Source organism: Girardinichthys multiradiatus, chromosome 4 (genome assembly GCF_021462225.1).
Source record: "Girardinichthys multiradiatus isolate DD_20200921_A chromosome 4, DD_fGirMul_XY1, whole genome shotgun sequence".
Classification (NCBI taxonomy): domain Eukaryota; kingdom Metazoa; phylum Chordata; class Actinopteri; order Cyprinodontiformes; family Goodeidae; genus Girardinichthys; species Girardinichthys multiradiatus.
The window spans coordinates 47,561,127-47,578,112 of NC_061797.1; positions in this window are offsets into that span (position 1 = coordinate 47,561,127).

Consider the following 16,986-nt stretch of genomic DNA (forward strand, 5'->3'; position numbering starts at 1 on the left):
CAAGTGGCTCAGGTAGTGCAGCTCATCCAGGATGGCACATCAATGCCAGCTGTGGCAAGAAGGTTTGCTGTGTCTGTCAGCGTAGTGTCCAGAGCCTGGAGGTGCTACCAGGAGACAGGCCGGTACACCAGGAGACGTGGAGGAGGCCGTAGGAGGGCAACAACCCAGCAGCAGGACCGCTACCTCCGTTTTTGTGCAAGGAGGAACAGGAGGAGCACTGCCAGAGCCCTGTAAAATGACCTCCAGCAGGCCACAAATGTGCATGTGTCTGCACAAACGGTTAGAAACCAACTCCATGAGGATGGTATGAGGGCCTGATGTTGGCCTTATTGGCAAATTCACCACTTGCGCCCTGTGCTCTTCACAGATGAAAGTGAAAGCAGGTTCACACTGATCACATGTGACAGACGTGACAGAGTCTGGAGACACCGTGGAGAGCGATCTGCTGCCTGCAACATCCTTCAGCATGACCGGTTTGGCAGTGGGTCAGTAATGGTGTGGGGTGGCATTTCTTTGGAGGGGCGCATGGCCCTCCATGTACTCGCCAGAGGTAGCCTGACTGCCATTAGGTACCAAGATGAGATCCTCAGACCCCTTGTGAGACCATATGCTGGTGCGGTTGGCCCTGCGTTCCTCCTAATGCAGGACAATGCTAGACCTCATGTGGCTGGAGTGTGTCAGCAGTTCCTGCAAGATGAAGACATTGCAGCTATGGACTGGCCCGCCCGTTCCCCAGACCTAAATCTGATGGAGCACATCTGGGACATCATGTCTCGCTCCATCCACCAACATCACGTTGCACCACAGACTGTCCAGGAGTTGGTGGATGCTTTAGTCCAGGTCTGGAAGGAGATCCCTCAGGAGACCATCCGCCGTCTCATCAGGAGCATGACCAGGTGTTGTAGGGAGGTCATACAGACACATGGAGGTCACACACAATACTGAGCCTCATTTTGACTTGTTTTAAGGACTGTCAAAATAAGGTGAGATCTTTCCATGTAATCCATGCAACATTTAGTAACTGCTCACAGTTAACTCCATAAAAATTACAATAAATACCCTTATGTGTAATCCATGCAATAATTAAAGTAAATATACAGTTGAAGCAGTAGAGAGTGAAACAAGCATGTTCTCATATTCAAGAACTGAGAGACTGGAGAGGCCTGTGTGGAGCCACATATTATCTGCCACATGTTATCTGTCTTACCTTTTGCAGAAATATAAACAAGTGTATCCAAAGAAATTATGTATGGTGATTTTCCATTCTTTTACATGTATTAAATGAAATTAGTCATCTTTGATTATCAAGTTAAAAGATGTATGATTGTCCTCCAGCAGACTAAGCCAATAGCAGCATAACTACAGAGATAGCTCAGGATAACCTAAGCCACTCTAACTATAAGCTTTATCAAAAAGGAAAGTTTTAAGTCTAGCCTTAAAAGTAGACAGGGTGTCTGCCTCACGGACTAAAACTGGGAGCTGGTTCCACAGGAGAGGAGCCTGATAACTAAAGGATCTGCCTCCCATTCTACTTCTAGAGACTCTAGGAACCACCAGTAAACCTGCAGTCTGAGAACCAAGTGCTCTGTTAGGAACATATGGACCAATCAGATCTCTGTTGTATAATGGAGCTAGATAATTAGCTAGATAAAGAGAAGGATAAATTATATTCTGGATTTAACAGGGCGCGAATGAAGGGAAGTTAAAATAGGAGAAATATGATGTCTCTTTTAATTTTTCATTTTCATCAGAACTCTTACTGCAGCATTTTGGATCAGCTGAAGGCTTTTAACTCAACTTGTTGTGACTTTCCTATAGAAAAGTATTATAATATTTCAGCCTTGAACTTGGAAATGTGTGGTCTAGCCTGGTCATGATAAGTCACACATAAAAATATGGAAATGAAAGAGCAGGAATCAATTTCTATTTTACTTTTGTATTCAATGGAAATGTAGCTGAATAGATACAAGGAATAATAAATATTTGTTAGCTAATATACATAAGGTTTCCCTACAGTGTTTGTTTCCTCACACCATTATAACAATCTGACAAGCTTTCTTAGGGTTATTCTAGGGACCTTGTCCTAACATATGGCATTGAGTGTAAAGACATAACAATATTTTCTCATAACCCAGTCCTTTCTGACCATTTTTTAACAACCTTTGAGTTTAATTTAACCGAGTACTCCACACCTGAAAGAAAATTTCATTATAGTAGATCATTATCAGGCGATGCTGTAACATTTAAAGAATCGGTTCCACTTTTGATTTCCTCATTATCACTGAAAAACACAATGGAGGGCAATAATTTAGTTTCTTCCGCTTCACAAATAGATTCTCTTGTTGATAGTTTTACTCCATCATATCGTGGTGCATTAGACAATGCAGCCCCCTTGAAAAAGAAGGTAATCATTCATAGGAGGCTAGCTCCCTGGTTTAATTCAGAGCTGCGTACTTTAAAGCACAGTGTTAGAAAATTGGAGAGAAAATAGCGCTCTACACACCTTGAGGATTCCTACTTAATCTGTAAAAATAGCCTACTGTTGTATAAAAAGACACTTCGCCAAGCTAGAACAGCTTATTTCTCATCATTAATAGAAGAGAACAAGAATAATCCTAGGTTTCTCTTTAGTACAGTTGCTAAACTTACACAGAGTCATAGCTCTGTTGAGCCATCCATTCCCTTAGCTCTTACCAGCCATGACTTTATGGGATTCTTCTTAAATAAAATTGATTCTATTAAAAATAAAATCTTTGACATACTCCCGAAGATGATTACTTCATCCTCAGCAAGTGAGACAACATTGGAAATAATTGCAGAACCTGATTTGTGTTTGGACTGTTTTGATCCTGTGAAGCTTCCTGAGTTATCAGAAATATTAGCTTCATCTAAACCTTCAACTTGTATGTTAGACCCAATCCCAACCAAATTATTTAAGGAAGTGTTCCCTCTGATTACCAGCCCCATTTTAGATATAATTAATCTATCTTTAGTAAATGGATCAGAACCACAAGCTTTTAAGTTAGCTGTAATTAAATCTTTACTTAAGAAACCTTCGCTTGATCGAGATGACTTGAAAAATTACAGACCTATATCCAATCTTCCATTCTTATCTAAAATTCTTGAGAAAATGTGTGAGCATTTACACAGCAATGATCTGTTTCAAGAGTTTCAGTCAGGTTTCAGAGCTCATCATAGCACTGAAACAGCTCTGCTGAAAGTCACTAATGATATTCTTATGGCCTCAGATAATGGACTTGTGTTGGATGGGTGCAAAAACTTGTTATCACTCATGTAAAAACTTTGTGTTGCAAGGCACCTGCACTATGCCTTCCTCCCTGTGTGTGTGAGATCATTGTTATCTTTGTGAGAACCAGCCTCCTTTCTGTCTCACACACATACACCCTGTCTGAACTGTCTGTTGAACTGTGCATATAAATAAAGAGATAGGGTGTCAAAAACTTTGTAGTTTCACTGCAAAGTGGGCTACCCTTGCTGCAAGTAACTCTGACTGTATCGTTCTTACCTCTGAGTTGACTAAATAATACCTAACATTTATTGGTCCTTCGAAGCCGGATTAATTCAATAACCTTATTTCTCTTTGCTTTAACAGTGACTCTGGGATCCGTGGGGGAAGCCTGACGTCGAGCGAAGCACCGCTGCACAGCCTCCATTAGCCGGAGTGGCTGAAAGTCCCGGTGTGTGTGAATTCACACCTGGCCAGTGGGTTATCGCCTTCCTCGCCGCGGGTGACTCTCACAGGGTCCAGAGAGTCACCAAGAAGTCAACTCCGAGGTGAGGCAGTTTTAAAATACAGTTCATAGGAAAAGTACTTAACAGTCGTTGGTAGTGCGTCGCCGGTAAGGACGCTGCATTCGGATGGTTTTATTCCACCGTGAAAGGAATAGTGACAAATTTGGTACAATCCCGCCGTGAAGGGGATTAAAGAAAACGACTGAGGATTATTCCCCTGCGAGGGAATAGAGTAAGCGCTATATAAATAAAAGAAGAAAAGTACTTAAAAGTCGTTGGTAGTGCGTCGCTGGTAAGGACGCTGCATTGGGATGGTTTTATTCCACCGTGAAAGGAATAGTGACAAATTAAGGTAGGGCCCCGCCAAGAAGGGGGCCAAATAAAACGACTAAGGGTTATTCCCCTGCGAGGGAATAGAATAAGCGCTATAAAAGTAAAAAGAACAGAGTAAATTGAGCTCATAAAATAACACCAAGTTAACTTAGAAAAATTACAAGGTACCTGAAACTAACTGTGTGACTGTGTTGTGTGTGTATGGAGGACTAAGCATTTTAATAGAATCAGCAGGATTCTGCTAGTCCTGTGTTGTCTTTTGCCCAGATTAAAACTACGTACTGGTGACTTTGGAGATTCAGGTCGGATTTCATTCCAGAAAATTAACACCGCTACGAATTAGTCGCAGTAGAAGGCGTGTTAATGTCCTCTCCTTAAAGTCTCATGCCAGTGACCTTTTATCTGGGACATTTATACTACAATTAAACTAACATAAAACATAATGGAGAAGAAACAAAGTAAACTAATTGACTTAGAAGGGGAGGTAAAGTTTATGGAGAACTATGTAAAAGGAGCAGGTATGATCTGTCATAGATGGAATAAAAAATAAAAAACATGGGTTTTTGGGCAAATTAGATACAAAGGATGTCTTAAAATTACAAGGGGATCTAAAATTAAAAATAATGAAAACTAAAAAGAGAAAAATAACAAAGAACAATGGGGAAAGAACAGAGAAAAATCTCTGATTTAACAGAAATATGTACACGATGGCATAAAAATACGGATTTTCAGGTAACTTAATTATCACTGAAATCCTAAAACTACACGGGGATCTTAAACTGGAGATTATGCATTCAAAAGATTCAAGAGACAATAAAAAACCTTGCCAGATTATAATTTCAAAAGGGACTTTTCAGTCCCTGAGTGCTCACAGTTGATAAACAGATTAAAACAAAAAGATGAATTAAAAAAAACAACAATAAGAGCAGCTTTTAACTGACATAGCCATAATACTGAGGCCTTAAGAAAAGCACAGGAAAAAACTTTCAGCTTAACTGAAAACAAATTAAGGGGGGCGGACCGCCACCCATCCCAGTTTAGAATACCAAGGTAGCCCCAAATTATAAAGACTAAGAGGTGGTTTTAGAGGACGTGGTAAAAGAAGTTAAAAGAGGAGGTGACAATGTGGACAACATGGAAACTGTCCAACTGGACAACCCAGTGAACAATGACTAGAGAAGAGAGAACAGAATGTTGTTAAAGAAGTAATCTGAGAGTAAAATATTTTGTAGGCAAGTATTAGTGAGAAACAAGTGCTTTAAAAATCATTCTATGGTGTTATACTACTAACAATATCATGATAAAATGCAAAAGATTCATTTTACAGGGAAATAATTCCATATTTGGCTCAGATTGTTTGCATTCTTGATTTTTCCTCTTTGAGAGAAGTTAAATTTCAGCTCTGTGAAACGACCTTGACAAAGAGATGCAGCTGCCTGAAAACAAAGATAAAACTTCTGCAAACAACAGAAGCCTGTCTCTGCTGAAAGGTCTGAAAAAAAAACAAAATTGTAACTCTACCCTGCATGTGTCAAACTCAAGGTCCGCGGGCCAAAACCGGACCCCAGACGTTTAGTGATTCTCTAGAAGTAGAGCCTTTTAATATGGTGATTGTGTGCTTGAATGTTATTTTGTCAATCAATAAGCAGTTTTGTCTACATTCTGCCACAATCTGCCTTTTGAAAATGTTTTGAATCTTGCTCTTTATGTATAAAAAAAAAGAAAAATTGGCTAAAGTCTGCAGACACAAAATGAACCTGGATTGAAGCTCTAACTAAGTTTATTTAATCTGAGATCCTCTCCAAATGCAACAGTATATGTCTGTCTACATGAGATACTAACAACTTCACCTACTGATATAATATAAAGATCTGATTGAATATGTGAAACAAACAATGATGAAAGTTTTTCAACAGGTGATGCTCATCCAGGAGGAAGACAGTGTTCCTAGGAAATGCAGCTCATTCATTAACAATCAATTTTTCTCCTATAGGTGGAAGTTTTGCTGACTAATCATAGGCTGGATCTATGAAACATTATGAGCACAGACCAAATGACCAAGGTTCTGACTGACTTATGAACCTCACTGACCTGACAATGATAACATGACACCCAACAGATAACACCTTTAAGGTGGACCCACTAAGACCACCTTATTGATTCTTGGTGAATAAAAAAAAAAGAATTGAAGCGTTCAAAACAGACCTTGTGGAAACAAAAGGGGTTATGAGGAAACAATGTGCATTTTAAGAATAATAGAAGTCAAATTATGCTCAAATTTTTGCAAATAAAAATTACTATCTATCAGATAGAAGATAAACCAATCCTCCCAAAACATTTATACAACACAGCGGCTACAGTGACACATTGGGAAGACCCACGTGTCAAGGGGGGAATATGTCACATCTGGTAAAGCATTAATGCTACACTATAAATTTTTCCGACTATGCAAATAATTTTTGCAGATCATGCATAATTTGTTGCAAACATGGGGGAAGAAATATTGCCTAGTTGCAATAGATTAACCTAGTGACACATTTCTTCCCCACATATGGTATCCCACAGATTATAAGGTCAGATAGTGGAACTCATTTTGTAAATAAATTAATATAACTAAGTTCTAATGCATTAGGGTTTCAGTTAAAGATTAAGGAAAACAATGGAAGAAACAGGGAGGCCATGGCCCGAATGCCTATCCCTGGTTAAATTATGGATGAGAATAACTCCAAATCAAACTGGTCTTACTCCATTTGCCACCTACTGTACATCATTGTATAACTCCACCCTCTATATTCTGAGTCTGAGATCACGTGACACCAAGTTGCTGATGTGAATTTGTATTCTCAAAGAAATAGTACATGGCAGACCGTTTTCTCTGCCTTCTGACATGAATGAAATAGAGAAAGCACAACAGGAACCTTCATTAGCTGAGTGGATGAATAAAATGTTGCAGACAAAAGAAACACAAATGTCCAGTGGTCTGCCGATAATCTCTGCTCCTATCCCACAGAACGACCTGAGGCCTGGAGACCTGGTCCTGATTAAGACACTCCACCGGAAGGATTGGAGCACTCCTCGGTGGAAAGGGCCGTTTCAAATACTCCTGACAACGCCCACAGCTCTGAAAATAGCAGAGAGGTCTTCCTGGATCCATAAAAGCCACTGTAAGCCAGTTTTGCCGTTACAGGAGCCAAACCAACCGACGGGGTAGCAGAGGAAGTCCGGGTTCAAAGGAGTTGGAGGACCCCTATGGCCCAGCGTCTCAAACCGGTGAAGAAAACAGCTGATCTGTGCCCAATTATAAAATGGCTCTCTGTAACATGTGGACAGGACTGATAAGCCTGAGCTTAATTCTGGTAGCAGGACTCTTTCTCTATCTAAAGCAGGATCCACAGGAGGTGATACCGAACCAGAAGAGATGGACATCAGACGGGACCCATCTCAGACCACTGACGGAAGAACATGACGCACATCCATTCCTACAGAATTTCTGGTATTGTTCATGGTGGCATGTGCAACACTGAACTAGGTAGAAATGCACAAAAATGAAGGGGACGATTATGATGACATGTTGTAAATAAATCACATCAAAAGCCTGAGTGTACTCATACATTGTATTTCATAAAATGACCTTACAGCAGAAAATCGAAAGAAGTTGTTGCTTAAGTGAAATGAGAAAAAGTACAATGATGACATAAACAGGGCAGATTTTTAAATTCCTTTATTATGTTTCACTGTTTTCATTAAGTATTATTCTTTTATTTTTATGATTTCAAGTATTATTCTTTTATTTTTATGATTTCAAGTATTATTCTTTTATTTTTATGATTTCAAGTATTATTCTTTTATTTTTATGATTTCAAGTATTATTCTTTTATTTTTATGATTTCAAGTATTAATCAACATTTAACTTTTAATGGTCGCCGAGGGCGGCGGGGCCGTATGAGTATTTCCCACAAAATATAATGTGTTTACCGTTCGTGGGTTTTCGCTCATACAAAGTATTTTTCTTACTCGTTTTTATATTAAATGTTTTTACTTGTGATAAAAGGAGGGACTGTTGGATGGGTGCAAAAACTTGTTATCACTCATGTAAAAACTTTGTGTTGCAAGGCACCTGCACTATGCCTTCCTCCCTGTGTGTGTGAGATCATTGTTATCTCTGTGTGAACCAGCCTCCTTTCAGTCTCACACACACACACCCTGTCTGAACTGTCTGTTGAACTGTGCATATAAATAAAGAGATAGGGTGTCAAAAACTTTGTAGTTTCACTGCAAAGTGGGCTACCCTTGCTGCAAGTAACTCTGACTGTATCGTTCTTACCTCTGAGTTGACTAAATAATACCTAACAACTTGTGTCTGTTCTGGTTCTGTTAGATCTCAGTGCTGCATTTGATACAGTCGACCACAATATTCTCTTAGAAAGGCTGGAATATGCTGTAGGGATCAGGGGAACAGCGCTAGGCTGGTTTAAATCTTATCTGTCTGACAGATTCTAGTTTGTTCATGTAAATGATAAATCATCTTTAAACTCCAGGGTTAATTGTGGAGTACCACAGGGTTCAGTACTTGAGCCAATTCTCTTTACTATATATATGCTTCCAATAGGTAAAATTATCAGGCAGCATAGGATAAATTTTCACAGTTACTCTGATGATACTCAGCTTTACTTATCCATAAATCCTGATGAACCCAACTAGTTAGAAAGACTACAAGCATGTCTTGAAGATATAAAAACTTGGATGACTTTAAATTTTTTGCTTCTAAATTCAGACAAGACAGAAGTTGTCGTCTTTGGACCGGAGTCTTTAAACAAGAAACTGCTTAGTCAATCACTTAACCTGGATGGCAATAAATTGACCTCCGTTAATAAAGTAAAAAACCTTGGTGTTATTTTTGACCAGGACATGTCATTTAAATCCCATATTAAACAGGTTTCTAGAATTTCCTTCTTTCATCTCCGGAACATTGCCAAAATTAGAAATATCCTGTCCAGGAGTGACGCTGAAAAAGTAGTCCATGCATTTGTTACTTCAAGGCTGGACTATTGTAATTCTTTACTATCAGGATGTTCACAAAATGCAGTTAAAAGCCTTCAGCTGATTCAAAATGATGCAGCAAGAGTTCTGAAGAAAATTAAAAAGACAGATCATATTTCTCCTATTTTAGCTTCCCTTCATTGGCTCCCTGTTAAATCCAGAATAGAATTTAAAATTCTCCTCCTCACATATAAAGCCCTTAATGATCTAGCTCCATCATACATCAGAGATCTGATTGGTCCATATGTTCCTAACAGAGCACTTCGTTCTCAGACTGCAGGTTTACTGGTGGTTCCTAGAGTCTCTAGAAGTAGAATGGGAGGCAGATCCTTTAGTTATCAGGCTCCTCTCCTGTGGAACCAGCTCCCAGTTTTAGTCCGTGAGGCAGACACCCTGTCTACTTTTAAGGCTAGGCTTAAAACTTTCCTTTTTGATAAAGCTTATAGTTAGAGTGGCTTAGGTTATCCTGAGCTATCTCTGTAGTTATGCTGCTATTGGCTTAGGCTACTCGAGGACATAATGACAACTTTCACCCTCTTCGCTACATTCTCATACTACTCTCCAATTTTGCATTATTTGCTGTTATTTCAGCTTTTAACTTTATGTTCTCTCTCTTTTCTCTTCCTAGAAGCTACACCTGGCCTGACTCTGTGTCTACCTGTGACACCTTTCTGGAGAGGGGAATCGTCCGAGCTTCTACTGGCAACGACTTAATGCTCACCTTCTACCGATGATCCACATAGCCCTGTCTTTCAGCGTTTAACCCTTTCTCTCTCCTAGACATAGCAATTGACTGAGCTTCTACTATAACTAACTCTATGTGCTCTCTTTCAGACTCTAACCTTGAAAACTGGCTCAGAGTTTATCTGTTCTTTCTTTCTAGGTGAAACGACTAAAGGAGCTACATCCATTAACATTTACTTTTCCTTCCCATAGAAAGTACTCCTGGATCAGTGCTTCTGTGTTCTTTTTGTGTCTCTGCTCTGTTCTCTCAAACCCCCAGTCGGTCGTGGCAGATGGCCGCTCACACTGAGCCTGGTTCTGGTTCTGCTGGAGGTTTCTTCCTATTAAAAGGGAGTTTTTCCTCTCCACTGTCGCTACATGCATGCTCAGTATGAGGGATTGCTGCAAAGTCAACGCCAGTGACTGTCCACTGTCTCTACATGCTCATCCAGGAGGAGGGAATGCTACAAGTCTCTGACTCAATGCAATCTGCTGGGTTTCCTTAGATAGAAAAACATTTTATCCAATTTTAATAAATAACTGAATCTGACTGCACTGTTCAATGGTTAGGATTAATAGGAATGTGTGTGCCTGACTTTTGTGAAGTGCCTTGAGACGACATGTGTTGTGAGGTCCTGAAGTCACCAGAACTGTGTTTATTGGGTAACAGATCACAAATGCCGAATATTTCAAAAGGAGTCTTTGCAGTGGTTTTGGTCGGTCTTGTGACAGCATCCAGGATCATTCTAAGACATTGGGAGACCACTAAGTGTCCTGAGTTAAATGACTGGACAATCAGGGGGACAAATCAGCCTCTGGGACACCAACAACAGGCGCTGTATCCTCGGTGCAGAACGCCTGTCCATCTGTCATCGGTAAGTAAAAAAATCTCAGCTCAATAGAAAGCTGTGTGTGAAGGCCACATGTGTTCTTCACAACTTCATGCGTACCTTATTAACCAGTCCTTTTCAAGACTAAATTTGAATGGCTTTTTTCAAAGCCACCCACAAACCTCTCAGAGCAAACCTTCCTTCATTCTATGTGTACATGAATGTTTCTGTCTTTTCTTATATATGTTATGTTTGCAGATTGTAGGTATTGTTTTCCCTTATTTCTTTGCAGGGACTGCACTGACTGAAAAGTTCAGATTTTTCAACTCCAGTGAAATTCGCTTCACCTCCATCGCCGGTTTTGCTTCACTCTCGCTTCGATCGCACCGCTTCGCTCCTGAATGCGCCTCTACATAGGGTTAACATGTAAATCATTTGCTCCTATCTTGTCATTCATGGCCAGTCTGAACGCACCATAACAGTTTTACTCAGAAAATTTAAAACAAAACCTTATTTTTCATTTTTCCATTTTAAATCATATTTTATTTTATCCATATATTTAATGCTGGAATGGAAAAGCTGGCTTGAAGTTTTGCATGAACAAGCATCCCTAGTTGTTCTCATAAGCTTTATTTTCAGCTAAATTCAGTGGAAATGCATCATAGTTTCACAAGACACCTTTTTTAGTAGGTGTAAACATGACGTGCTTGTCACTAGTTTTTATAGCATGTTTGCATTCTATCAAATTGTTAATTTAGTTTCTCTATTTCCTTTAATGGTTTCCTTTCTGTGTATATGAAGGTTGTTCATGTTCTTGTTGCTATAGATTCTAGGGTTTGGATTTCCTGAATGTGGTTGCTGTTCTCTGGTCTGCCAAGGGTGGTGCAACCTGTTTTTAGGTTTAGGGGGTAAGCACCAGGTTAGTTCAGTTTACTCCCCTTAATAAATTAAATTATTATTTATAAACTGCTTTTTTATATTTTTTCTGCTGCTTGTATTTGTTCTTTTTCTGATATTAAAACTTATCAGTTAATCTGAAATATTTAAGGGTGTCAAAAAAAGCTATTTGCAAAAAAGCAAACACATTAAAACAAAGAGTGGTGACAAATAGTTAAATTTCTCAGTTTATGGTTTTTACTTCCTGATTTATCTAAAACCCTGAAGTTATTTCAACACTTCCCCTGATCTTAACTGGACAGCTATTCAAGCACTGAAGCTCTGCTTAAACACATATTTAAATCTGAACAGAAATAAATGAATTAGGGCATTAACAATATTCAACTAAAGCAGGTTTGAAAATCAGATTGTATAAAATGATACTTGGTTTGAGTTTCTATCATAGACAAGGTTCTGTAAAAAACTCATCACAGTGTTTGTTTCAGGTGGTTGTATCTTTCTTTCATTTTATTACATGTGTCACTTTGCATCAGATTCCTCTGCAGCAAGCAGGATCACATGCTCAGTTCTGCAGGGTTGAGTCACTTTGATGTTACTGGTAGTGAATCAGCTCTTCAGTGTAGACAACTATTGACTTTTATATAAATCATTGTCAGATGCAAAACGTAACAGTGACATAAATGATTAAGAAATACTGTTTGCCCGAACAGATGGAATATTATTTGCAAATGAAGTTGATTTAAGATGGTACCAAGTCTGTCTGGGTGGACCATTTGTGAACATCAATTTTAGAGCCTTGCCGAAAACTCCTCCTTTGATTTAGGTCTAGGCCATTCTTAGAAGCACTTTCAATCTTTGATCCATTGGGCGGTATTTTCTGTCCTGCCATAAGTTGAATCTCCATCCCAGTCTTTTGTGGCATCTAACAGGTTTTCTTCCAGAACTGCATTTAGCTTCATCTAACCTTCGAACAACTCTGACCAGTTTACTTAAAGGCCAGATTTGTGGCATGCATGACTAACTGGTGTCTTATGGACTGATTCTCCCATCTAAGCTGTGAATCTCGGCAGCTCATCTTGAGTTACCATGGCCATCTTAGCTGCGTCTTGAATTTATGCTCTCCTTGTACAGCCTGTCAGTTTATGTAGATGTTTGCGTCTTCTTGGGAGTGCAGTTGAGCCATCCCATTTCCACCTTCAGATGATTGACTGAACAGAGCAGTGTGAGACGTTCAAAGCCTGGGATATTGTTGTATAACCTAACCCTGCTTAAACTCCCTCCCTGACCTGTCTGCTATGTTTCTAGGTCCACATGATGCTTTTTCTTCACTTATGTTCTGTAACAAACCTCTGAGGCCTTAAAAGAACAGATTTTCATTTACATGCACTACTGTGTGTTGCTCTATCACAAAATTGCTAATAAAATACAATGATGTTTGTGATTGCTACCTGAAAGAGATTAAAAAAGCTCAATGGTAACTGAAACTTTTGCAAAGCACTGTGGTCATTAGGTTAGCCTAAGAGACTTACGGTAATTAAGTTAGTAAATAGGTCAACGGATGGATGGACGGACAGACGAATGGAATGACCAATGAATAGAATAATAAGTCTGCAAGATTTATTAGATAAAAACCTTTTTTATCCATTCTGGAATTATTAAAATCGTCTTACTCATGAAAACTTGACCTTGATTTTAAAAAGGTCAACCAAACTTCAGCCATGTCATATGTATCTCCTGTAAATGAATTCCAGAGCTAAACAGCCTCCCAGGCTTTTATTGAGCTTCTACTATGACTAACTGTATGTGCTCTCTTTCATCCTATAGACTTGAAAACTGGGTCAGAGCTTATCTGTTTAGCTCCTAGATGAAGCCACTACTGTGTTTAACTTTTAGTTTTTCTTTGACATAGAAAGTACTCCTGGATCATTGCTTCTGTGTCGTTTTGTGTCTCTGCAAGTCACTGACTCCACTTGTAAGGAGTCCTGCCTAAAGAGTTATTAGCAGGCATGGGTTGGTATGACATTCCTACAGTATGAGATAAAAAAATACCATAGTTTTACTGTATCACAGAATTAACAGTATTTTTAAGTCGAAACAAAGTGTGAGTTAAGTAAATTAACACCCCCCACTGTTACTTTTTTAATTTTATATCTGTTATTCTGCTTCTCATAAAATTGTAATGAGCTTATATTATCTGGTAATAGGCTTTCTGCTGGCTGCTTAACAGACATGCCACTCAGGGCTTGCAAAATATAATTAAGAAGCTGTTTGTAAATGATAGGTTTTTTCCTCTAACTTCTACACCATGATTTGTCTTTGTTGTAAGAGAGCACTGAAAAGTGTTGTACAGCAATAGCTTTCTTTTAGCCGGATGAACAGCAATGCAAGGCAACAGGTGGGAGAGGGGCAGCAATGCGTTTTCTCTTCACTTTGGCATTTTCTTGAGCTGAACCCCTGCATTGGCTTTGTCCCATGTTATCACAATTGCCGGGACTTCATCTACTTCGAATCAAAGCATGGGTAGGAACACACTGCTCTAAATTTGTAAAAGTACCTAAAGTACAAGTTAAAGACAACCTAAAAACATTTCTTCATTAATGTAAACCTTGTGATATGATTAGTTTAAGTACAAGGAGCAAAGAATTGCTTTAAGTAGCAGAATAAAATTGAAAAATATTGTCATTAAAGTCTATGCCGTTAGCCTTCTTTCTGTTTTTCTTCTGGTCTCCATGTGGAAGATGTCAGGTGCTGGTCCAACCAGGGCCGTCAGAATGGAGGACAGTACATCTACCTACAGAAAAATGTTTATTCCTCAAGAAGGTTCAACATGAGATTCTGCACACTCTGGGCTTCAACCACTAGAAGGCCCGGTCTGACAGAGACCTCTACGTTTGAGCCAGGTCGGCTTTTCAGTTTAAGTAAGTTTTACCACAGTTTCTAGGCTACATACTATTTAAAAATATTTAAGGATAAATAATTGAAAATATCTGCTAAATACTTTTTTCTTGACTGTTGCACAGAACAAGAGTACAATTTCAGAAAAGTAGAGACCAACAACTTGTAATGCATGGCTTTACCTCAGTCATGCATTACAGGAAGTGAGTTACCATCAGCTACTCTCCCTAAGAGATGATTTATTCAAACTCATACAAATGCAAGTATATTTAGCCTTTCATAATTTGTTTGTTTTGCTATTTGGCACATTTTTTTAAACTGCATCAGCAGCTTCAATAATTACTCATAGTTGTAAGGATATATGTGTATTTACTTTAAGATGTGCCTTCTCCAAAAATGGGTTGACGTTGCCAAGGCCAATCCTGATTTTGACTGTGGAGAAGCCAGTAATATGAGCACCTACGACATCACTCGTGTCAACAAGCTTTACAGATGCAGTAAGTAATAAATATAATTACAGTTTTAAAGTCTGACAAATATCTAAAACAATCAAAGCGGCCTCTAAATGTCTGTTTTTTTCTCTTAGAATAAAACCTTCTTGAAGAGGTCAGCCCCGTAAAAGAGATCAGCTCAAACACAAAACAGCCAACACCATGATCTGTTCTACCGCAAGAATATTATCTTATCTGAGTTAATAAAAAATGAAGATCTTATAAAAAATGCAACTGTGCATGAATTTTGGCTGCATTTCCAAATTGCATTGCTCAAATGTGTAGACTTTGAGTGGACCATTTTAACACATAAATATGCTTTGATCTACATCTCATTAAATTACTTTACATATTGTTAGATAAAAAACTATTGATATATTAGAAATGAATAAAATATCCAAAATACATCTGCTTATGTATGCTTTCTTATTGTTTCTACATAATGTAAAATATCTATGTACTAAATGTTTTTTATTTCCAGTCAGTGCAGTAGTCATTAACTGTATGAATCGCAGAAATGTGAAAACTTTTAAATATTGTTTTTTATGAGTACACACACAATAGCTACATGACTATCTACACATTGCATCACAGAATAAAAGGGATCACAGAATCAGTAAGGGCATTTACACATCTGTGCACCAATCCTTAAAACCTCTGTCCATAAGATCTGCTGTTGAGATTAATATTGCTATTGAGTCTCTATTCCATCTTGTGCAACCAGAAACAGTCATGGCTGAAAGTATGGGCACTCCTGAACATTTTCCAGTAAATTATTGCAAATCCGCATTTTGTTATAAACATGTTTATTTCCTGTGTGTATTGGAGCAATGTCAAAAAGCTGAGAAAAAAAGCCAAATTTGACATATTTTCTCACAAAACCCCAAAAATGGGTTTTCTGGAAAGATTTTAATGGATGCAAACAGTTTCGGCCATAACTGCATACAACTGGAGTCCCCAACTAAAGCAGAAGGTCCACTAACTCCATCATCCAAACACTTTGGGGTGTGAACATTTTAAATCAACTGAAAAATATCTTCTCTTTCAGCTTTATTTAACATTGAATTAACACTAGAGTTTTTGCTTTGTAACTACTGATCAATTATTCATATGCCCATGCAATCATCTGCTGAACAGAAAAGTGTAATCCAATTTAAGATAAGATCCAATATTAAACGCACTTTGAATGGCACAGTCGAGCTTGGTCATTACATCTAATTCTGCTTTCCTTGTGCTTGTGGCAGGCATGGCAATTTGCTAATCCTTTTCCTTAGGGTGTTATCCTTTTCCATCTAAAAATGTTTCTGCCACAGTTTCCATGATCATTTCCCAGTCAGTGAAAGGCTTTTTGTGATTTCCTAAACTCCACTGTCCTCATACTGAACACTCGTATGCTTGCTGTTGTGCTGTAAGAGATCAGCCATGTAGTTCGCTCATACTGTCCCCTCAGTTTTTTTATTATACTTGTCCTACCGTCAGACCCAAGCTAATAGCTTTGGTTTCATGTCTTTAGATTCATCTTTAAATGTGCGATTGTCATAGTCAACTTTATGTATTTTTGGCAAAGCCATATTCTTTTACTCACTTCTCTGATCACCACCAAGTCATTGAACTGCTCCCAAGCATGAGCTCCCAAGCTAGTAACAGTAATTTTAATAGCGCCACAGCGCACAACACTGCTGGAGCTATGGTGGCTGAAGCCCTGCCTCCAGCCATCAGTGGGTCAATGGAAACACAACTGGTATCGTACTGAATAAAGCGAGATCGAGTGGACTGGAGCCATGCCATCTAAAGTGAGCCACTGGAAAAGGGGCATTAGCAACCTGTGTTCAAGGACCCTGCACAGCTTCTTCTTTGTCATTTTCTGGCAGTTGGCATACAAAGATGTGGTGTATTACCACCACTAGCTGACTTGGAGTGTGGACCAGAATGTCGTCCCAGATTGCTGCCCATCGCACCTGTTCAAAAGTCAGACTCGGCAGGAATAAAGTGTCTAAATCTACATAGTAAATGAGAAAATGCTT